Source organism: Lycium ferocissimum, chromosome 4, assembly GCF_029784015.1.
Source record: "Lycium ferocissimum isolate CSIRO_LF1 chromosome 4, AGI_CSIRO_Lferr_CH_V1, whole genome shotgun sequence".
In the NCBI taxonomy this organism is placed as follows: domain Eukaryota; kingdom Viridiplantae; phylum Streptophyta; class Magnoliopsida; order Solanales; family Solanaceae; genus Lycium; species Lycium ferocissimum.
In genome coordinates this window covers 30,489,393-30,513,810 of record NC_081345.1, presented here as the reverse complement: position 1 = coordinate 30,513,810, position 24,418 = coordinate 30,489,393, and positions in this window count along the sequence as shown.

Genomic DNA, 24,418 nt, shown 5'->3' with positions numbered 1-24,418 from the left:
GTTGGTATTGTTGTTGTTGTTGTTGGTTGCTAAATTGAGATTTCGGGCTAGGCACATAAACAGGAGAGATGTTGTCTGATTTTTGACAGGGTATAAAATAGTTTGACTTGAAAACTTAGCACAAGTGTACAACAATGAGTCTAACGATAGTTGAATCCTCTTAAATATAGATCGACGAGTTTGGAAAGACAAGCGTGCGATGAATTAGAGTAAGGTCATCCGGAAAGGTACGTAAGGCTAAACCCTTTCTTTCTAAAGGCATGATTCCTATGTTATGATTCCATATATTTTTCCATAACCTTCTTATTTCCAAAAGTTAGAAGTTCATGATTCTTAAAAGCTTTTATGATAAAAAAGATGATATGTTTTCTATGATGAAATGATGATGATGATGATTTTAATTCTAGAAATTCCAAACCTTATGATTTTAATGCTAAGATAAGATTCTATTTTTGAGCTTATTTCATGATTTTCTTGATTTTACTCATTATTGTTGATCTCACCTTATAATCATTGTTCCTTCAAGGTGAGATAGCGATGATAATTGTTCCATAATATAAGTCGGAGATTACCGACCTTACGTCACTCCGATAAAGTGATAACTTTTTTGAACCCTCATGCATGCTATAGTATATGTTAGTTATATATATATATATATATATATATATATATATTTCATATGTTTTTAAGGGATCTCGAAAGGTGAGGCGTTATATATATATAAGCTAGTTGACGAAGGGTGGATATAGTCCTATGATCGCGATGTTTACATATATATGGATAAATGAGTCGGTCCGTTCGCCTTGGCGATGCGATGTTTACATATATATATGCAAGATGATGATATGATATATATATCGGTTACACGTTCACGAGATATTATATATATATATTTATGGATCGGGTTGCACGTTCCGCAGCACTATTATTTGTATATATATATATTAGGAATGTTTTTTTTTAAAAGAAAACTAAGCATGCATGGTATCCACCTTATGAGGAAATCAGATATACAGGTTATTTTTATTTGATGTTATGTTCTATATTTCCTATTATGTTATTATTCATGCCTTACGTACTCGTACATCGTTCGTCGACGTCCCTTCTTGTGGACTTTGCGTTCATCCCCGCAGTGTAGATAGACAAGACGAGGATCTTTCATCGTTAGGTTCGCCTTCGGTACCGATTATGATTGGTGAGCTCCACTTCTTCCTGGAGAACTGCCGAGTCTGGATGTAAATATGTTTGTATGATTTTTGTTCAGGGAATGTCGGGGGCCCTGTCCCGACTTGTATGCTTCAGTCATGTTCATAGAGGCTTTGCAGGCAGTTCATGTGTATAGCTTGGTTATGTTCTGTCGGTAGTTATATTGGTGTCGTGGGTCCATTGGACATATATTTATACATGATATTACATTCATATCTAGCCTTAGCCTTATTTTGTCATTCGAGACATAGAGAACACAAGTTATAAGTTGGTTCTCTCGATTTTCATAAGGTGTCGGGTGCCAATCACACCTTACTAAGGGTGGGGTGTGACAAATTGGTATCAGAGCAGTTCTATCCTAGGGTTGTCTGCAAGTCATGTCTAGAATAGTCCTGTTTATGGGTGTGAAGCCGGCCACATTTATAAACAGGAGGCTGCAAGGCATTTGGGAATGATTGACCTTAATTTCTCATCTTAGATCGTGCGGGAGAGCCAGGTCATAGGAAATGAAATTCCTTGTACTAACCCTTGATTTCAGTGGAAGAATGGTGTTGATAAAGAAAGAGGATGATGATATTAGGATTACAGAGGTAAGTCACTTTGTTGAAATTACGTCATCAAGATGTGCATCTTCTATGAGAATAAATTGGTCATAGTCAAGATAAGCTGATTGTACAAGAAAGGGGGGAATTAGTTACGTGTATAATTTAATGATAAGTTCGGTTGTAAGATTAGACAACGAAGTTGAAGGAAACGATACGAGAGGTAAGTAATGGTAAAAAGGATTATAAGTCAGATATGGTAAGAATTTCGCAAGTATTATTGAAATGTATAGCCAATGAATGGAAGAGAAAGTGACCAGGAAACATAAAAGGATGATTGATAAAAGTTCAAGTATATTCTGAGTTGTGACGCATGAGGTAAGTTTCGTCATCTTTGCATTTTTGTTCGATATTAAGAGCCCGGTGAGGCTAAGGTGTGTTACACATGTATATATTTGACCCCGAGAGGCATTGCATGTATTTTCTGGGCTGCGTGCAAGGTTTGGATAGTAAGAAATATAGGGGAAACTCTGTCAAAATTTTCCTAAAATTTAAGGACGAGGACCAAAGATTTAAGAGATAACAAAGATTATACGTCTATGATTGCTACAGATTGATTAAAGGGAAAGTATAGGACACGTTGATATGGGATGATAAAATAAAGATGACGCCACAAGTGGACATCGGGCATCAGTTATTGGAATCAAAAGTACTATTTTGGAGGATAGTTAGGCACATCACTACTTCGAGTATCCCCATAAATTTCGATCGAGAATGGCAATAAAATACAACACTATAAGGTAAAACCTTTAAGGGGGGAAAAAAGTAAGCTTGAGTACGAGCACAAGGACTGACTAAGGTATTGGAGGAATTATGACACCCGACAATGGGGCAATTGAAAAGTAATAGGGAGTTATGAAGCAAGATGAGCTAAGGAAATGCAAGGAGAACTCATGAAAGCAGGCGGAGATAAGATCGCAAGAAAAGGATTCAAGGATATTGCGTTGGTCGAAACGAGCTGGTGACAATGAACCCTCGTGAAATTTCAAGGCGCTAGTTATATCAATTGCGAGAGTATATGACATAGAACCATACAAACAATCGCCATGATGAGATGGCACGAATGGTGCAAGCACGATGAGGAGGATACTTCACTCTACAGCCCTCCAGACCGAGAGGAGGACAGGCTGGCTACAGGTATATGAGTCTTTTATTGGAACTTCTTATATGCGTACAACTATTGCAAAATACCATTGATAGTTGACAAATGGAAGTTTCGAAGGGACCGATAACCAAAGTACTTATAGATAAGCTGCGGCAAGAAGTTTTACCGCTACAAGGAATCTTAAAATTTAGGAATGGAAAGCGATTGTATGTGTTGATTGATGGCTTGTCATCGGGAGTTCCAAAGGCTAAAATAGCATTTGCTTCATCGGAAGAGTAAGGAATCCTTTTAATCTGGAGGGAGATGCATTACGAGAATTTATCGGAATCCGTTAGAATTTCAGCTTGTTCTAGGTTATGTGATAAAGGTCACGAAGTAGGGTGGATGCGATCATACCAGCACTAACGCATTGGATCCTATTAGCACTCCAAAGTTAAGCATCTTTGGGGTGAGAGTAATACTAGGATTGGTGATCCCCCTGGGAAGTATACTAAAAGTCTTACAAATTCAGAGATAAGGGACAGATGAGAAGCTAGAGTAGCCTAAGGAAATTGGAGTATGCGGAGTGGTTGGAAACCTCAAGAGGTCGCGAAGGACAAGGCGGACTAGATCGGTGGCGAGAAAGAAGGTGCATCACAGCTCTAGAATTAGGATGAGTTCGAATAGTATTTGGAGATACTTTGTAAGTGAGGGTTAGTAACCACATATATGTATAGGTATGATATCCCATATGTGACCGCGCCAAATTGGTATGTGTGTCCCAGCAACCGGCGTTGCTATATACTGAAGGCATTAATCGAACAGGGTAGAGAAGTTCAAGTAACAAATGCTACAAGGTAAGTTGATGCTATTTTCACTACAGGTTAGAATTGGAAAGTCCTAATGCCATAACGCCAGGAAAAGGAAGAAAGTGAGTATATAGAAAGTAAAAGGATTAGAATGTCTTAAGTGTAAGGAACGAGGGAGAGTGAAGTTTCCAAGAGGGACGATGGGCAAGGCAAGGGACTATTTGAATGAGATTCAAAGGTAGGCATGGGAAAGGAATAAAGTGTGGTAGTATGGAAAAAAAAAGATGAATGTGTAGGGTTAGAGAACAGGCTTCGATAAGTGGGACTAAAGGATAGCAATCACCAATAGGGATGGAAAGTAAGAGAAAGAATGATCAGGCCTTGCAACTATGCTAAGAGATTTCCAGCTCTCCAGAGGTATATAAAGGGATAAATGTGTAGTCATATTGACACGGTTGCCTCAGACACGGAGAATTCTTCCTAAAAGATGGTTTAAGAATAGAACGGATTTGCTCGTTTAAAGGAATATTTCATGGACTTCAGGGTCGAAAGAAGAAAGTATAATGTAGGGATTTCACGATACGAACAAGAAGTGGTGGTAGAACACGGAAGAACTACAACGCATAGGTGGGACGCAAATAGTAATCAAGGAAAATTTCGGATAATATGAGCTAATGAATAAAAGGATTAATAGTGGAAGTGGAAGAGTATAGCATATTAACTCTCAATGATATATTGTAGACGTAAAGTGAAACCGAAACTCGAAACTTAGTAAGAAGAATTTCAGTGATAATAGTTGTGGAGAAAGACGAGGGATAAAAAGAGCAAACTGTGACCAAACGCTCCGTAAAATGTTTTGATGGATTCTAATGCTCCCATTAACCCGTTGATTCGGAAAATGTTCAGTCATAAAAGGTGGAAGTAGAAAGGCCTTAAAGAAGGCAGCGAGAGTGGATCTGTAATGCATAAGCGCTTCGTTTAAATGCAAAACCCTCGACTAGCAGAAAGAAAAATAAGTCAAGCTATACGATGAGAGAACTCCTGTATTATGAGAGACCAATCGAGTTGGAAGATCGTTAGGGTTGGCCAATGACTACTTGTACTCGGGAGTTATTAGTGTGTAAGAACACCCTTAAAAAAGGGGGAAGAGCAGATCTAATTCTGAAAGGAGGTGTAGCATTGTCAAAAGTCCAAAGAAAGAAGGATGTTAGCTTAAAGAGGCCAAGACTCGGGACGTAATGGCATATCAAGAATGTATTAAGAGGGAGCAGAAATGAATTAAAGATAAGCAAACCACAAGCAGGTATGAAAAAAAAAGAATTACGATGGATTAAGAAATACTTCATGCGGACGTGAGATATGATTTCCAGGCCCGGCATATTCCAAAAAGTAATAAAGAGAGGGAGAAAGGTCTTCAAAATAATTTCACAGAGAACGATGGAAAGGGTGACGAACACAAAGGGGGCCACGGCGATAAGTGGGACTAAAGGAGCTACCCATTAGTAGGAGAGACAAAAAAAAATGGCATGATTATCGCAGTACTTGCAAGACGACGAGCGATTATGGCATGATAAATCAAGACTACGATAAAGGAAATAGAGCGAGCACGAGATACGAGTTGATATCTGACTATGTGCATAAGAACAAAGAGGTGATGGAGTGCATAGATGAGTCCAATGAAAGAGTTAAGAGCACGGGAAGAAACTGACCAATGTATAGTATAAAGATACGCGATCGGATTCTAAGAGGAAGGCAACAAACCAACGGAGATGTTGTGGGTTGTAAACTACAACATTCGAGGACGAATGTTTTTAAGGGGGGAAGAATGTTACACCCCGTATCTTCGAAGAAGCACTTATCAAATTTGAAACATAAGTACGTTGAGTTAGGGTTAAGTAAAACCACTTTGGAATATAAGGAGCAAGCATTATTAAGTATATTTAATGAGTGAAGGATGTATATAAGGTATACCGGAAGGTTTTATAAGGAAATGAGTGGAAGAAATGGAGTAGTACGACTTTGGATAAAGGACGGGTAAAGTTTCGTGAGAAGATTTTGGTCCAACTTGAGGGAAGAATATCTCTTAGCATATGAAGTGTTTTAAGGTGTTTCAAAAGCCTAAAATGAAGTTCGTCGAGTCTAGTTTCCAACGCAATAAACAACTCATCGATAGGACATCAGAGTAGAGAATTATGGACGTTACAAGTTCGACAAATTTGAGCAGAAACGCGTGCTAAAACCACTTTTGTTGCTAAAGTAACCAACTTACTACGATGGAAGTAGTACGACTACGGTGACCCGACCCGAATTTGACCCTTATATAAAGGGTAATAACCCCCTTTTTTCATCAGATTTGCCTATAAATTTCCAAAAAAATAGTTGAGGGTGTGAGAATATCAAAAATATGAGCAATTTTCAAGTGACGGAATATTAGTTTAGGTCCGGATAGCGCGCGGTTGTGATTGTAGTCTTGTTTTGCGGTGGATTTTGACATGGATTCAAAGCGGATATGTTGAAGATATTATCTACTTCAACAAGAAAAGGTATGAATCTTTCTCTTTTGGTATTATTTAAGGCTTATTCTATGAAGACAAAGTCGTTAAATAATTGTGTAGTAAGTTGGTTAGTTATGGAAGTTGGAAAACGGCGTGTGGCTGTTTTATGGCACATATTGATGTTGGAAATGATGTTATTGATGTTGGTATTTTTGTTGTTTTTGTTGGTTCTTGAATTGAGATTTCGGGCTAGGCACATAAACGGGGGAGATCTTTGCCCGATTTTGGCGAGGATATAAAATAGTTTGATTTGAAAACTTAGCACAAGTATACAACAATGAGTCTAACGATAGTTGAATCCTCTTAAATATAGATCGACGAGCTTGGAAAGACAAGCGTGCAGTAATTAGAGTAAGGCGACCGGAAAGGTATGTAAGGCTAAACCCTTTCTTTCTAAAGGCATGATTCCTATGTTAGGATTCCATATATGTTTCCATAACTTTCTTATTTCCAAAAGTTAGAAGTTCAAGATTCTTAAAAGCTTTTTATAATACAAAAGATGATATGTTTTCTATGATGAACATGATGATGATGATTTTAATTCTAGAAATTTCAAAGTTTATGATTTTAATGCTAAGATGAGATTACTGAGCTTATTTCATGATTTTCTTGATCCCACTCTTTGTTGTTGATCCTTCAAGGTGAGATAGAGCGATGATAATTGTTCCATAATATAAGTCGGAGGCTACCGACCTTACGTCACTCTGATAAAGTGATAACTTTTACTTGGGCTCTTATGCATGCTATATATATATATATATATATATATATATATATATGGGGTATTATTTCTTTTTTTGGGGAAAGGTAAGGCGTTATATATATAGCCACGATCAGTGGATATCGTCCGGATGCGAGATATATATATCGGGCCATTCGTTCCGACGGCAATATATATGCAAGATGATAATATATATATGGATTGGTACGACACGTTCCATGCAGCAATATAAAATATTTATGGATCGGGTTGCACGTTCCGCAGCACTATTATTTGTATGTATGTATGTATATATATATATATATATATATATGAGGAATGTTTTTTTTTTAAAGAAAACTAAGCATGCATGGTATCTATAGATATGAGGCAATCGATATATACAGGTTATTTTTATTTCATGTTATGTTCTATATTTCCTATTATGTTGTTATTCATGCCTTACGTACTCAGTACATCATTCGTACTGACGTCCCTTCTTGTGGACGCTGTGTTCATGCCCGCAGGTATAGATAGACAAGACGAGAATCTTTCATCGTAGGCTGCCTTCAGGTACTAGTTATGATTGGTGAGCTCCACTTCTTCCCCGGAGAAGCGCCGAGCCCGGATGTATATATGTTTGTATGATTTTTGTTTAGGGCATGTCGGGGCCCCGTCCCGACTTGTATACTTCCGTATGTTCATAGAGGCTTTGTAGACAGCCTCTCGTGTATAGCTTCGTTATGTTGTTGGCCGTTATATTGGCATCGTGGGTCCATTGGACATATATTTATACATGATATTACGTTCATATCTAGCCTTAGCCTTATTTTGTCATTCGAGACATAGAGAATACAAGTTATAAGTTGGTTCGCTCGGTTTTCGTAAGGTGCCGGGTGCCAATCACGCCTTACCAAGGGTGGGGTGTGACAACAAGACCTACCGCATTGACCTGCTTCGTGTTTCCACCCAATATATGCTTCATGAGAAGCTCCATTTGAGTGACCAACTTTTACATTTTTTCATCTCTCTCTTCCTCCTTCTTGACTGTCTCCTGAGATAATACTACGTTGGAAGGACCTCCTCCAACTACTTCCGCCTCTCTAGTATGCCAAGCTTCATTAGTCTCGGTTAATTTGTCCAAGAGAGCACTCATAACACCATAACAATTGTCCATCATGGACCCACCGGCAATATTATTGGCCACTGACTTGTTGACCGAATCAAGTGACCAACAAAATGTTTGGAGAAGAACGCTATCGGGCAACCCATGCTTTGGACAACACGTGACTTTCTTTTTAAATCTAGTCCAAGCCTCATGTAAAGCCTCAACCAGAAGTTAATAAAAGTTATTGATTTCGTCACGGAGTTGCAACATCCAAGATGGAGAGAAGAACTTCTTGAGGAAGAGTCAATTCCGCCCAAGTCGTGATAGACTCGGCCGGAAGATCATCCAACCATGCGGTGACCTCCCCCGTGAGAGAGAACGGGAAAAGCCTCAACTTGATCGTCTCGTCTGAGATGTTTGGATGCACGTTGGTGATACACACCCCTAGAAAATTCGTAAGGTGCCTATTCGGGTCATTATTTGCTAGACCTCCTAATAAGCCCTTAGTGTTGAGTAGGTACAGCATGGGGTTATTTATATGAAAACTTGCATTCCCTTGGACCCGAAGTGGGCAGATAGCAGTTGCATACCCAGTCTCCTCTACCATGCCATCATCGGAATCGGTGTTTGTCATTTCACCTAAATCAACACAATCAACAACAAGAATTTAAGAAGATAAATAAAGACTAAAAGTAGAATTTTACACTAATTGGTAAATTTCTAGACCGTATTCCACGGCAATGGCGCCAAAAATTTGATACGCTCAAATTACACATTTTAAAATAGGAATAAGCGGTCGTTGTCAAAAATAGAACCCAAGAAGGTTGGGTCGAATCCCATAGAGTATACAATAAAGAAATATACTTGTTAAGTGTAATGCTTGACTATTAGTCTATATTTCTAGGGAAAGGATATAGTAATGATTGGTTTGAGGATTGTTAACTAATTTTATCGCTAATTGCTGTTAAAAAGATAATCTATTGGTAAAAGGACTAAGGTTGTATTTCTAAAGAAAAGTAATGCGAATGGGCATCAATCCAACTCCTTTACATGTCTAGATGTGATTAAATATGGGCTACGTAGATTTATCAAAAGTCTCTCGACCAAATCGATAAATATCATTACTAAGCTTCTCAAGCCCTAGAATGTCGAAAATGTAAACACCCATTTTATTTCGAGTTAACTTTCCTATCTCTAGCTCAAGCTATTAGATGGGGTTTAAAGCCCCAAATCCTTACTATCTACTCTTTTCCTAACTTTTACTTTCTTTCTCAAGCAAAAGAAAAGTAACTAGGCACAAATAATGTCATACACCGTTAAATGACATTAAAGCTTAAATAGTAAATAGAAAAACATATTTAACATACAAATGGAGTTTGAATGCAAAATCCAATCACATAACTAACACATTTGGTCCCACATGCTAATGGGACTAGCTACTCATTTACATTAAATAATAGATAATGATAAAGAGGGTATTCATAAAGCTTACAATGGTTTATCGTAGAAGATGACAAAAAGAAGACCTGACGAATACAATCAAGTCTTAGCGTGCTCATCTGCTAAAGAGATCTGGGAAGCTCTTTAAACTACCCATGAAGGAACAACACAGGTGAATCGACATGCTCACCACAGAGTATGAAATGTTCAAAATGAAGGAGGGATAATCTATTCAAGATATGCACACTAGATTCACCTCTATCATCAATGACTTTCATTCTCTAGCAGAGGACATCACAACTACTGAACTGGTGAGGAAGCTGCTTGGTGTTTTGCCGGATTCCTAGGACAGCAAGGTAAATGCTATTTCTGAAGCCCAAGACCTCACTAAGATGACGGTCGATGAACTCATTGGAAACCTTAAAACCTATAAGATGAGGATGACCATGAATAAGGATGTGAAGAATGAAGTAAAAAGAAAAAAAGTCTTGCTCTCAAAGCTGCCAAAGAAGACTCAAGTGATGATGAATACGAGCGGCATATCTCACACGAAGATTTATTAAAATGATCCGAAGAAGTGGTGGAATCCCAGGCGAGTAGAAGCTCCAGCGAACTCCGAGGAAATGACTATCTCTCGACATATAGGTGTGGAGTCACTTCGCTAAAGAAAGTGTTCTCTAAATATACGGGTGAGCTTATGACGAAGAAGGAGAAACTAGCTTCGACAAAAGGTCCGTAAGAAAGGAAGCCGATGAAATAGTAAAGTGGCACTTGCCGTATTAAGGGATTCCTCCAAAGAAGTCCGAAGATGAGGACGATGAGGGGATACATCCACGGTGGTCATTGAAAATGAATCCTCCAAGTATAAGTGTATCCTTGCCCTCATGTCAAAGTCAGATTCAGACGATAATGACGAGAGTGATGAAGTGGAAGAGGTAAATTTCTTGGAGGTAAAGAAAAACCCGAAAGCCTACTCTCTATATAAACTCATGTCAATGTCAGGTTTGTTAATTGATTCCTATCATGCCGTTATTGCTTCTAAAAGGATGCTAACTCTTGAAATAGGTAATTCCGAACTTGAAAAGAGACAATTTGTTGGTGTTGATTCGAGATGAGATAAGCGTATCGATGAGATCAATCGGTGAATATTATCCTAGAAGGTCAAATAAAAGGGGATACAGGAGTTTCTCTTTAAAGGGAAGGGGGTGAAGCTAGTAAAATTTACTTGGACTTGAAGATGAGATAAAAAAGGCAAACTAATTTTCACTATCGGGGAAGTCCAAAGAGAGCGAAGGCAATTGAAGATCAACAGCAATTAAGCTTGATCTTGAAAAAACTCTCGAAGCGGACCTCATCAGACGTAATTACCTCCATGTACAAGAGTAAAGGAAGCGGTAGGGAAGGTATTGGTTACAAGAAAACATCTTACAATCCTCACAACAAGTATGTCTCCACCACTGAGAATTGACTATGGACTCATTGCGGGCAAGCAGGGTACCACAAGAAGTCTTACAAAGCAAGAATTGAATCTTTTTAACAAAACAGATGCTTCATCTTGTCTGACTGGCACATTAGTAGTTTACTTTGACATATGTTTGTACTGTTTGAACTACTTCCTATTCTTCGGCTTTTACATTTTTTATGCACTACTGCTTACTTGCCCTTGTTGATTTTGCTTGTAATATTCTCTGCTTGTACCTTTTACAGAGTGCACTGTGGTTGATTTTCTAATGATGCCAAAAGAGGGAAGAATATGATGAATATTGTGCATATGTAGTGAAAGTGTGGCGATGGAATCACTGGGTTGTGAGAAAGAATGCAGTGGATGTGCTGGAAGACATGCTGTAGAAATGTGTGCGTTGCGTTGTTGCTAAAATACTGTAGGTGCTCTAAAATAATGGTCTGCTTCACAGGCTCAAGTGTGGAAGTGTTCCAAACGCGCACGCCACGTCAGCTTCACATCATGCCAATAACTGAAATACAATAAATTTATAATTTATTTATTTATTCACTATTTCTCTCTTTTTTCTTCATTTATAGGCTTTTCTCACTTTTTTTTCTTCTCTAACCACCAATCAGCCACCACCGTAACACCAAATAAATTCGGCAACTGTGATTCTGCTAGAAAATGGAGCGGCGCAGGAACCTCGATTGGAAAGCCTCGCCGAACCTCAACTGAAAAACGAACAAATGCCTTGAAAGTAACTCGAACAAAGACCGCTAAACCTCGGTTGAAAGTAGCAGTGATTTTGAAACTTTCCCTGTTTTTGTCCTATTAAAGGTGTTACTAGTGGAGAAGACTAGCAGAAATCCCATCGTTGTTTCGATTGAGTTTTGCACCGGAGCAGGGTGATTTTATGGTTGATTTCTGGTGAAGGGTGGTAATTTTGGGTAGGGCTATTGGTGGAAAAACATAGAATACAGTCAGCTGGGTGACGGACGATTATGCTTTGCTAGTGCTTAAAACACGAGGTTGTTTCGTGGTTTATTTGCGGTGGGCTAGTGGTCGAGGCGGAAGAGGTGGAGAAAGTGAACTCCTATAGATCCTTCCCCGTTTCGTGCGTATCTACGAATGGAAAAAATCAAGAACAAAAATGCTCCCCATCCATCTCTCTCTCGTTCTCTATCCCATTTGTCACTCGCTTCATTCTCGAATCTATCCCATTTATTTTGTTAGTATTTTTTGAAAATTACAAAGAAGAAATTAATTAATGTGATGAGAAAAAATGAAGAAAAAGAAATAAGAGGAGGTGGGTGAGGATAAAGAAGAAAGGGAAGTGAAATAAAGAAGAAATGTGTGTGTGTGTGTGTTTGTTTTGGGGGAGGAAGGGGGGGGGGGGGGGGGGGGGGGGGGGGGTTGCAACTCACAATGATCAGAAAATGGAGGAGAAGAGAAGTGGGAGGGGGGCGTGAAGAAGAAGAAGGGGCCGGGGGTTGCGCAAAAATAAGTTTCTTTAATTTAAAAAGATTAAATTGTTTGGTAATTTAATCTACTCGCTACTTTTTATATTATAATTATTTTTTTTTGCCACATCAACTTTTTGGGTGATATTAGTTCACCCGATTAGTTGGAGTACGAACTCGACTTTTCACGACAAGTTTAGGGTGCAATCCATAGCTTTTCCTTCCTAATTTCAGAAAATATGAGCAATGTTAATTGTTAACATTCTAAACCTTTCATGCTGAAGGGAAAAGACCATTGTTTGACAACATAAAATTCCTACTTTAAAAAAAAAAAAGAATAATTTATTTTTTTCCCTATGATTCTTAAACTAAAAGTGTAGTAGAATTTGGTTCTCTTTTCTTAACTAACACAAAAGGTAGGTATCGATATCAGTGATGTCTTCTCGTAAAAATATTTGTAATTTGATGGTAAAACAATATATTTATATTCCCTGCTTAATATAACAAAAGTTGTTGTCAGGGGTAAAACTAATGTTCCTGACTTAAACATTATATTTTTCCTCTTTCATTTTTCCTTTTATTTTTTTAATCTTTGCTTTTTTCCTTGAAAACTAATTTCAAAATATTTTGAAATGCTTAGTAGATTGTTCTTATCTTTTTGTTTGGTGTATAAAGAAAATATATTGTAAAATATGAGTCATAGTAAAGCTCCTTATGCAATTCCAGTATAGCAATTACAATATGAATTTCTATCAAAGGTGTGTCAATTTTTCATTTTATTTTGTTGCAAGACTAGTACAGGAAGGTCTCTCAGAGTCCAATTTACACAAAAAGAGCATTCTAGTGATTTTTGCAAACTAGATTATATTTTTTAAAAGGAAAAAAATGTAAATTAGCCGAATTTACAACTACATACACATTTTTTGTAGAGTACTATATCCCCTGAACAATCGAGAAGTAAAATTAGCTCATCCTGAAATGTCACACTCAAATCTGAAATAAGTGGTAAAACACACACCTATCCCGATCTGACACGTGCATTTTTTACTTAGAGAAAGGTGAAGGTAGTGATGTATTGTGTGTCGAGGTAAAGATTAAATGGGTGGGGAAAGATTAAAAAAATGATGGGGAAAGGTGAAGGTGAAGGTGTCGAGTCAAAAGACTGGCTGATAAAACAAAGAGAGGAAGAAGATTATAAACAACAATAACATACCCACCGTAATCCCTGTTGCGTAAGATCCGGAAAGAGAAAAGTGTAGTCTATACCCTATTTTATAAAAAAAAGAGAGCACTGCTACAGTAGGACTTTCCTTTTCAAAGGGAGGAAGAAGATTAGAAGGAAAAAATAAAGAAAAGGGAAAATTTGTCGTGTTATACGCCATTTTAACCTAAACAAAGAGAAGAGAACATAATGCAAGGATTCCTATATTATTTAGCGAAGGAGTCGCCACCTAATTATTTTAACGGTGAATTAGGACACCTAATTATTAATTAATAAATGCTAAAAAATTAACTCCAATTAATGGTCTACTTAACTAACGTGATTCTAGGTAAGAGTTCTAATTATCCTAAAGGGAAGGGGTTAAGCATCCTTTAAGATCCGTTAAATACGGTTAACCGACTAAACTTAGGTTAATTAAAAATATTAAAATATATTACTGAAATATTTTAAGGAAAATAATGTCTATTATAACTAGGTGCAAATTAGCTTTAAAAATATGTAATGCTTAAAATTTATTTATTTTAACTATAAAATCCCAAACGAGGTGAACGTAAAGCCATTGCTATTAAAAAGGGGGATCAAATGGTTGAAAACTCTGATTTTTTAACGTATCAAAAGAGCTTGAAGGTATTTGTTTCCAATTAAAAGAAAACACCAAACATTAACTTGCTTACAGGGTTTAAAATAAGTTTTGAACTTGAACTAGGTTCTTAAAAAAAGTTACTTTCATTGAAATGCAAAGGAATTCAATTCTAGTTATTTAAAATTTTAAAAGAAAATGGCGGGTCTGATGGACTGAAAATATGGCGTTAAACCGCAAGTGCAAAGCCAAAATAATTCATCTCAAATTCCCCATATGAATCAAATCTTTTCTTAACTCATCATTTGCAACATACTTCAGTGAATTCACCGTGCAGTATCCGAACTTGAAAAGAGTAAGCTTGAAAGAATTAATTTTGGAAAGGTTTGTGATGCTTAGATCTGGAGCAAGAAATGTACTTAAAAAACATGCAAAGATCATTCTTTAAAAAAGTTTGAACCTCCTGTGAATAAAGAAAAGAAACATATTTTTTAAAATTGAACAAAAAAACTGCCTTCAGTTGACCAAGATATATTTGCTTTAAAATTGAACTTTAAAAAAAAAAAAAAAGGAAAAAAAAATTGGAGTAGTGTTCTGGGAATTATTACTTTCTATACTCACTAAAATAATATTCCCCATATCCCCTCTAATTTAAGTGTTTTAAGGTCAATAATCTTACGGGAATCAAATAAAACATTCACAAATAAGAAATTAAAAAAAAAAAAAAACAGTTAGTAATCTTAAGACGAGCAAAATGCAACAGTAGCTCCCTTCTTCTCCTTGCTTTTGTTCAGATGTTTTCAAGAGAGGAGGGAACGAAATATAGATTAGACACGGATTCAAAACATAACGGCGATATCGAAGTCGGAATGAGAAATTTAGTGGCGAAGAGAGTTTTTTATGAAGATTCCATTTACTCCGAGCAGTGTACATGAAAAGGAAAATATAATAAGGATTAGAAATGTACGTAACTGTTGTAAGGCAAATATAAACACATATGAGTGTTAAAACTTCCAAATACACACGTTAACAGTAATCATAAAGTGAGCTCAAAAATCGCGACACCTAACTAATACATGCATTCTGCTATAACTATATGTTGAGAAAAGAATTTTTGAGTATTTTCTATGCCAAACATTAGACAAACATCTCATACAATCTAGTCTTAAACTAAACTGCAAAGCAATGCACCTTATCATTAAACGGGTAGCAATAACAAAACTTATTAGACAGAGAAGGAATAGTTACACATTATCTGTTCAACATCTAACATTTACTCAGTTAACTGGGAAAGGCTCTTGGTAGTACTACAGCTTTAAATACATAACACACTTCAATTTATGACTCGATATTAAGCAAAGCCCAGCAAACCGATTACGAGACTTCAATCAATTAGTTCAATTAGTACATGGTTCAAAGACACAATTGGAAACTCATGGTTGTTAAATTCAACTGTCTCAAACAAATCATGGCAAGAATAACTAAAACTCAACCTATCATATCAAAAGGCAGTTGTCTTTTATTGCGTTTTCACAAATAAGGATAGAATTAAACAAACAACAATAAACTCCAAGAACAGTGTTTAAAACATTTTAATACAAGCTATTGAAAACATTAAAGCTATAGATCAAATATAATGACTCTTCCATTCATTCAAACATTCGACGGCGGGTTAAAGGCCCTGCATGGCTTCTCAATACATGAAATATCACGACAGTTAAGGCGAGTTTTATATCAGTTGCTCAAAAAAAATGAATAGACCTATGACGTTGTTTTTTTTTTTTTAACAGAATAAGCAACCTAATCTTGAATCTACAAATAAGGTGAGATGGTATATATTCTGCCTAATTTGCAAAGTTCCCTACCATAGATAGCACAATCATTTAGACAACGGGCTGCAATAAATTCTCATTTTATTGCCAGACTATGGGAAGCGAGGTATCGATGAAAACATTTCAGCAAAATGCATTTTTTTCGATAAACAGTAGATTAACTCTAACATCCCTCTTCCTATGTTAGGCAAACAAAGAGTTAACAACTCTGTCATTTTTTTATTTTTTTTTTGAGACAAGAGTCACATTAAAGTAAACAGGAGTATACGATGACTTTTCCTTCGTAGCAACTAACTATGGATACTGAATTATATAAAATTTAAAGCAACACGCCATAGATAACACATCAGAACAATGAATTTAACGTCATGGTTTCTACTTTCCAGTTGTACCAGCACAAGTTCGGATTTGCGGCGTATGAAGTACAACAATAACTTTGGCCTAGAACCTTAGATGCAACACACTAAACAAACAGATTCTGATTTCATAACTTCAAGTAAAATATTAAACGAATCTGCCGAGCATGGTGCGTTTTGTTTATAACCTAAGCAAGACTCGTTCATATTGGCATCTAAATAAATGTGCAGTGACAAGAGGCGATTAACACCTCAGTAAAGTAATACAACACCAAAAGAAAGTACCCCCCCCCCCCTTTTTTTATATCTGGAAAGAAAATACCCTTTTTTAATTAAAGGAAGAAAGTATCTTTTATTAATATAGAAGAAAAGCACCCCTTTTTATTAAGAGTGGAAAGATAATATCTTTTTTTTTTTTTTACCACAAAAGCAAGAATTCTAAAACAATATTCTAACATAACATTCAGCGGAGTACAAATCCCAACGGTGTGATTTCAGTGCGATGCTAACTTACACATCATATATTTTACATACAACAAGACTATATGAAAGAAAACAGATTGTTCCACATAATGATTCAGAAACAATAATCACAAGTCCTAACGGCACAGTTTCAAGTGTATGCGAAGGTTTAGCGTCACAGATAAGAGGAAATGTATCCTTCGCATAATTTAAATTTATCTATATCGAGAATATACTCCGACATAGCCGACCGAAAAATGGGCACACAAGGACATGATTTCGAAAACTACAACATAAGAAAAAACTGAACTTAATTCTTAATAATTAAACTACAAGATAGGAATTCATATCTCGAAACTAAACTGAAATCTAGACTAACTAATCAACAAGAATGGTGACATAGATCTTTGAAGCATCAAAAATCAACAGGAGACTGAATTTCATGACGAAATATGAAACACAAGGAAGCCAACGACATCGCTACGCACAGAGCAAAAAACATATTTGTTTGAGCATCTAATAGCCTATACAGCTAGAAATGAGCTCGCCGCGACACATGATTTTTTAGAAAACAAAACAGTGGTTTAAAATAGCTTTAACATGTGGTTTTTTTTTTTTTAAAACAGAGGGAGATGAACAAGGATGTCCATTTGAATCAATGATCAACTAAAGTTCTACCATATATATTTTTTCATAACGTCGAAACACGGAAGCAATTAACATGAAGCAAACAGTATGCCCACAACACACTTTAAAACACAACTTCATCCAGATTTCGTGTAAATAAAAGAAATAAGGTGACTGACCTATTTCGTGTGCAGTGAACTAGGGCTTTAGTCGTCTTCGAGCTTTTGAATCCCGCTCTTAACTCCGCTCAGACAGATTCATCACCAAAGATCGAAAAAATAAGAAAGGCTTAAGCAAAGAGATTCTAATACTGAGAGCTAGAAACTTAAAGCTAAAAGCCAATCAATTCTTTAGGAAATCAGGCTCTGGTTATGAACTTGAGAATATCAAAGTTAGACAAGGGGTGGATTCCAACTCTCAAAACTTCTTTCCAATTGCAACAAATACCAACTATTTATAGATGAAAAATGAGTGTTTGAATCTAAAAATAGCCGTTTTAGAGGGAGCAAGAGATTGATTGGAAAGATGAAGATCAGAAAAAGTAATATGAAAACTTATCCCAAAATCTGGATTAGTTGGACTTTAGTGGCCTCTGTTCGGGCTAGATTTGAGCGACAAATCGCGGGGTTTCTGCATCTTTTCTACTGCCAGTGAAGATCTTGTCAAGATTTCTTGAATCCACATAAATTCATATCAATCGAAGTCAACTATTGAGGCTCGAGGTTTGTGGGATCTCAGAGATGGAGAGGGAGAAAGAGAGGCGCGACTAATGGGAGTGGTAGGGGCGGTGGCTAGCCTCCTACTAGGGCCAGGGCTAGGGTTTTGAAAGGAGAAGAGAGGGTGGAGAAGATGGAGAAAATATACGGCTGGCATTGTGTGAAATGAAAGAGAAAATTGGGGTTTAGGTTAGGTGTAGACTTATTAGGCTAGGATTAATGCGGACCGTCGGATGAAATCGATCAATGGTTAGGATTCTATCTGGAAAATAAGTAGAAGAAAAAAGTGTGTGTGTGTATATATACCTACGTACATACATACTTTTGAAGAATAGATCCGGATTTTCCATACTTTTTCACTTCAAATTAATTAAAATGTGCTTCTTTTGTCCTAATTAATTCTCCAAAATATATTTTATATGTAAATTATAATATAATGATTTGGCATATTTATATATAGCTCAAAATAAAAATTTGCACTTAATGGAAATGAGTGATACTATTAATAAATCAATTAAAGCAAATGATAACATAATCAAGTAAAATATGGAATGTTAATATTGAAACTAGAAATTTATTGAAACAAGCCCAAATATTTTATTAAATCTAAATTATATATATGAAGCATAATACTAATAAATTAGCACGGGTATATATGGTTCAAGATAAAGAAACGAATTATAAAATTGGATGATAATATGATAAAATGGTTAAGTTAAACCTAAATAGTATATAATATAATAAATACTATGAAGCATTAATAAGGACACTAGAATTTATTTAAATTTATGTCAAATATAGGAAAAACTATTTTGGTAAATTATTAAAGACTAAGAAGCACAGAGAAATTAATTGAAGAAAAAAAGAGGGCTGAAAATTGGGTGTCAACATGTCGAAAAAGGTTGTCAGCATTCATGTTCTTCGTCAAAAGGCAAAGCAATGGAAGAAATAAGGAAAGGAAGAAAAAAGGAAAAAAGAAAATTAAAAAAAAAATTAATGTGAGATTTATATTATAAAATATTTTTTCGCATATTTTCTTACTTTAATATTTGAGAGAGTGTGAAACACTCCTTCTCTATGCTTCATCACTTAATCGTTTGGTAGAGAGTTAAGTTCCATTTAGATGCGTAGGCATGGGGATAAGATGAGATAATTTATCCACCCTATACATGGGATAACTTATCACCTTTTATCACATGATAGGATTGAGTGGAATACTAAAGCAGTTATCCCACCAACCAAACATGGGATAATTCCAATCCCATGGGACTAATAATCCTGACTCATGGTATCCATCCTGCCAAACGACCCTAAGTGTTAATAATTCTATTTCTACATAGTTCAGAGTGATAAAACTCCTGCAAAAAATAAGTGTATAATTGAAAATTCAATATATAGCATAGTATTTATGCCTTTTCCTTTTATAATTAAAGGGGATAGTTGCAATTTTACCAATTTTAAATGCTATAACTTAGCATTTTGATTTTAGGAAAAAGTATGAAGGAAGAGAAACAAAACAATGCATATAGCCTTTTTTTTGTTAACGTAATAACATGAAACAAGATTCCTAACTTTAGAAAACATTGTTAACATTCTAAACCTTTATTCATGGTGAAAGGAAAAGACCGTTATCTGGAAATATAAATTTTTTATTATTTTTTAAAAAGAAGAATTTGTATTATTTCTTCCGATGATTCTTTAAATAAAAAGATATTCTCATACTAGTACTAGAGATGCCGAAAAAGGTCATCAGCATTCATGTTCTTCGTGGAAAAGGTAAAGTAAAAAAAGAAAAAGAAAAAAAATAAAAGAGAAAAAGAAAATATATATTTAGTAATTGATATAAAAAGAAAAGAAAAACAGAAAAAATATATATATTTAGTAACTGTTATATTATAAAAATATTGTTTACATTTAAAGAGAGTGAAACACAGTCTTTATGCCACATCATCACTTAAAGAGTGTAATAATTCTACTTCTATGAAAAGAATAAGTGTATAATTAAAAGTTCAGCTATAGTCTAGAGGTATTTATGCCTTTTCCATTTTTGAAATAAAAGAGAGGTTGTTGCAATTTACTTGAATTATAATTTCTGACTTATCATTTTGATTTTATGAATTTGGGACAAGTATGAAGGAGGAGAAACAAAAATAACATCAACATTTTAAACTTCTTTATTTTTTAATTAACGTAATAACGTGAAAATAGAATTCCTAATTTCAGAAGACACTAACAATGTTAACATTTTAAACCTTTATTCAGAGAGAAAAAAACCCATTATTTTTTAACCCAAAAAAAAAATAGAAAAAAGACCATTGTTTGGTGTTGGTGATATTACAATGAAATTACAATTACAATTGAAAATTAAAAATAAAGAAATAAAAATATCTTTCTACTGAATGTAGCGATATCTCGCTCTCTTTAATGAGATTGCCCCAATGCAGTAAAGAATCTCTGCACTGAAGAAGAATCTTTCCATCATTCCCTCATAGACATAACCGATCACGTCGTGATAACTCAACAAACTTCACAAGATGTTGAGTCTAGTTTGACCAAAAACACGTTAACACCTTCCTTCAACTAGAAAAAACTCTCTCTTTTTTTAACTCACTTTTCATACACTATATTTTTCTCTATATCCACAAAGTAAGGATGACAAACTATTTATAGTTGAAAAATTCATCTGAATTAATTTGATATGAATAGGGTAGTAAAAGCAGGTAGATAATGGAAGAATAATTATTTAGAGGTTACAAGAAGAATGTGCATGAATATTGAGTTAATGGAGAATAATGACTAGAAGGTTACAAATGAACTTTGTGTCCATATTCATCCATTTACTCAAATGAGTAACTAGAGGAATAATGCTCCATACGCGGATGGTCAATGCAAAGATAGTGGACAAAAAGCAAATGACACTTTAATAATATTAAAATGCTCTAAATGTCCTTCAATCCCCCACTCATTTTAATATTATACAAGAGAGTTTACCACCAAGAAGACTATTGTATAATGAAGGTGTCTACTGCTATTGAACCTCCATTTAAAAAACAATAATCTTTCTTTCGAGGCCGTAGTGGTCTCGTACTTGAACTATGACTCGCTTTAGGGAAATAAAGAATTATTGCTTACACATAATAATCAAGGTGTTAACATGAGCTTTTTAAAGACACTGCACAACCTTGTGCCATCCCAAGTTCCATGAGTGCTTTTGAGAACGAGCCCACCTCATAGTGAAGCGTACTACTTCCACACTCACATAGGTGAAATCATCAAGGGTATTTCGTAACTTAACACCCCACTCATACGAGCTACGAATTTCATTAAGAGTTCGTAAACTCAACCTCCACCAATCGTTATTCTGAAGAATAATGCACCCACACCATAGGGAGGAATAAATAAAATAGTGCATTTTCTCAAAAGTCATCATATGATTCGTTTTTCCCATTGAAACTAGTTATAGGATCTCTAGTCCCCGTTGGGTTTCCTCATATATGACTCATGAATTTATGGGCTTCAATCCCATCCCCTCACGTGCTGTCCGGACATCTTTTCTCTTGCCAAGGCCTTGGTTAGTGGATCCGCAAGATTATCACAAGATTTGACATAATCAACATTAATGGTACCACTTGTCAAATATGATCTCAAGATCTTTGTGTTTTCTCCTTATAGATCTGGATTTGGTTATAATAACGGTTTTGAACTCTACCAATTGCGGTGCTATCACAATGAATTAAAATAGGAGGAATTGATTTTTCAAAGTAAGGAATTTGAAATAATAAATCTCTTAACCAATTCGCTCTTCACTAGCTGAAGCTAAAGCAATTAGTTCAACCTTCATGGTGAGTTAGTAATAATAGTTTGCTTTTTTGATTTCCAACAAATAGCACCACATGGCAACGTAAAAAAATATAACCGGTGGTAGAACAGAATCACCGGATAAAGTGTTCCAATCGCATCGAAAGCCTTCAAGTATAGCAGCAGATATTTTTTATAAAACAAGCCATAGGTTTTTGTACCAACTAAATATTTCATAACTCTTGTATGGCATGCCAATGTTCACTCACTCGGCTTGCTTGCAAACTGCTAAGTACTCCAACCCGCATACGCAATATCGTGCCCAGTGCAATAATCACATATCTCAAACTTTTAAGCTAGCATATTCCTTTTGATTTATCACATCATTTTCACTTTGAGCAGAAACAAGTGAATACTTGAATCAAAAAGGAGTTACAACATGCTTGCAATCAAGAAAGTTATATTTTTTCAAAATTTTCTCAACATAATGTGACCGGTCAAGGAAAATTCCATCACATGTTTTAGTAATTTTTATTAAAAGAATAAAATTTGCCTCACCAAGATCTTTCATGTCAAAATGGCTTCTAAGAATATTTTTGTTTCACCAATAACATTCATGTTAGAGCCAAAGATCAATAAATCATCAACAGAGGCAAACAATAACATGTGAATTATTCCAAGACTTATGATAGATGCACTTATCACACTCGTTTGTTTTAAAACCATTTTCAATCATGCAAGAATCAAATTTCTCATGCCATTGCTTTGGTGCCCTGTTTCAAGCCATAGGGATTTAGTAAGTTTACACACTTTGCTTTCTTGGCCACCTTCAATAAAACATCGGGTTGTTCCATATAAATTTCCTCATTTAGGTCCCCATTTAAAAAAGCAGCTTTTACATCCATTTGGTGAATATGCAAATCAAAATTGCATCAATAGCAATTAAAAGCCTTATGGATATAATTCTAGTTCATGGGAGAAAAAGTATCAAAAATTCTAGGCCTTCTAGTTGTTTAAAACCTTTAGCAACTAGTCTAGCCTTATATTTATCAACAAATACATCCGGTTTTAACTTTTTTTCTAAGGACCCATTTACACTCAATTGTTTTACAACCCGGTGGTAAATCAACTAACTTCCAAGTTTTATTGGAAATAAGTGATTCCATTTCATCATTTACAAACCTCTTTCCAAAAAATAGCATCATGTGAAGATAAAGCCTTCTTGTAAATTGAGAGGGTCATTTCCAACATTAAAAACATAAAAATCGGGACTAAAATCTTTTTCTACTCTAGCTCTTTTACTTCTTCTTAACTCAAAATCATCATTTTCTATATTTTCAAAACAAGTAGAAGAACTAGGTAGTGACAAAATATTTTCGTTAGTCTACACCCCACTATTTTTAGAATCAAATGGAAATTTATTTTCATGAAAAAAATAGCATCATCGATTCTATTATTATATTATCTTCAAGACTAAAAAATCAATAGGTTGTACTATTTTGAACATAACCAAGAAAAAACAAGTAGTAACTTTTTTACTCCAATTTACTTATTTTGGGATCCATTAGCCTTACATAAGCTAACAACCCCAAACTCTTAAATATCCCAAATTTGGCTTGTGACCTTTCCACAACTCAAATGGTGTTAATTTAGTCTTTTTATGAGGCACAATTCAAACACATTTAAAAAATAGCTTCACCCCAAAATTTAGAGGTCTAGACTCAATAAGCATGGCATTAGTCAACTCAACTAAAGTTCTATTTTTCTCTTTTGCTACACCATTAGACGTTGGAGAATAAGGTGGCGTAGTTTCATGAATTATTCCCAATGATCTAACAAAAGAATTAAACTCAATGACTCATATTCACGGCCTTATCACTTCTAATTCTTTTTATTTTTCTACCAAATGGATTTTCAACTTCATGGAGATAACTTTTAAAATTTTCAAAAGCATCACTTTTATTTTTCATCAAGAAAACATATGTATACTAGAGGAAAAATCATCAATAAAAGTAATAAAATATCTATTTCTGTGAGTTTAAAATTCCTCCAAGTTCGCAAATATCGGTATGGAATTAACTAACAATTCAGTTTTTCTTTCAACTTGAAAATGAGGCCTTTTTGTGATTTTGGCTTTACTACAAGCTTCACATTTTTCAAAATCCTTTTTAACCATTGGGATTAATCCTAAACTACTCATGATTCCTACATAACGATTATTAATATGACACAAACGAGCATGCCAAAAATTAGTGGAAGAAAGCATAAAAGCAGAATTAGTAACTTTATTCATCTCAACATTCAACTTAAACATCCCATCACAAGCATACCCCCTTTCCCACAAAAATACCTTTTTCACTATTACATATTGATCGACTCAATAATTTGTTTGAAGCCTCGCTTTATTAAGAAGAAAA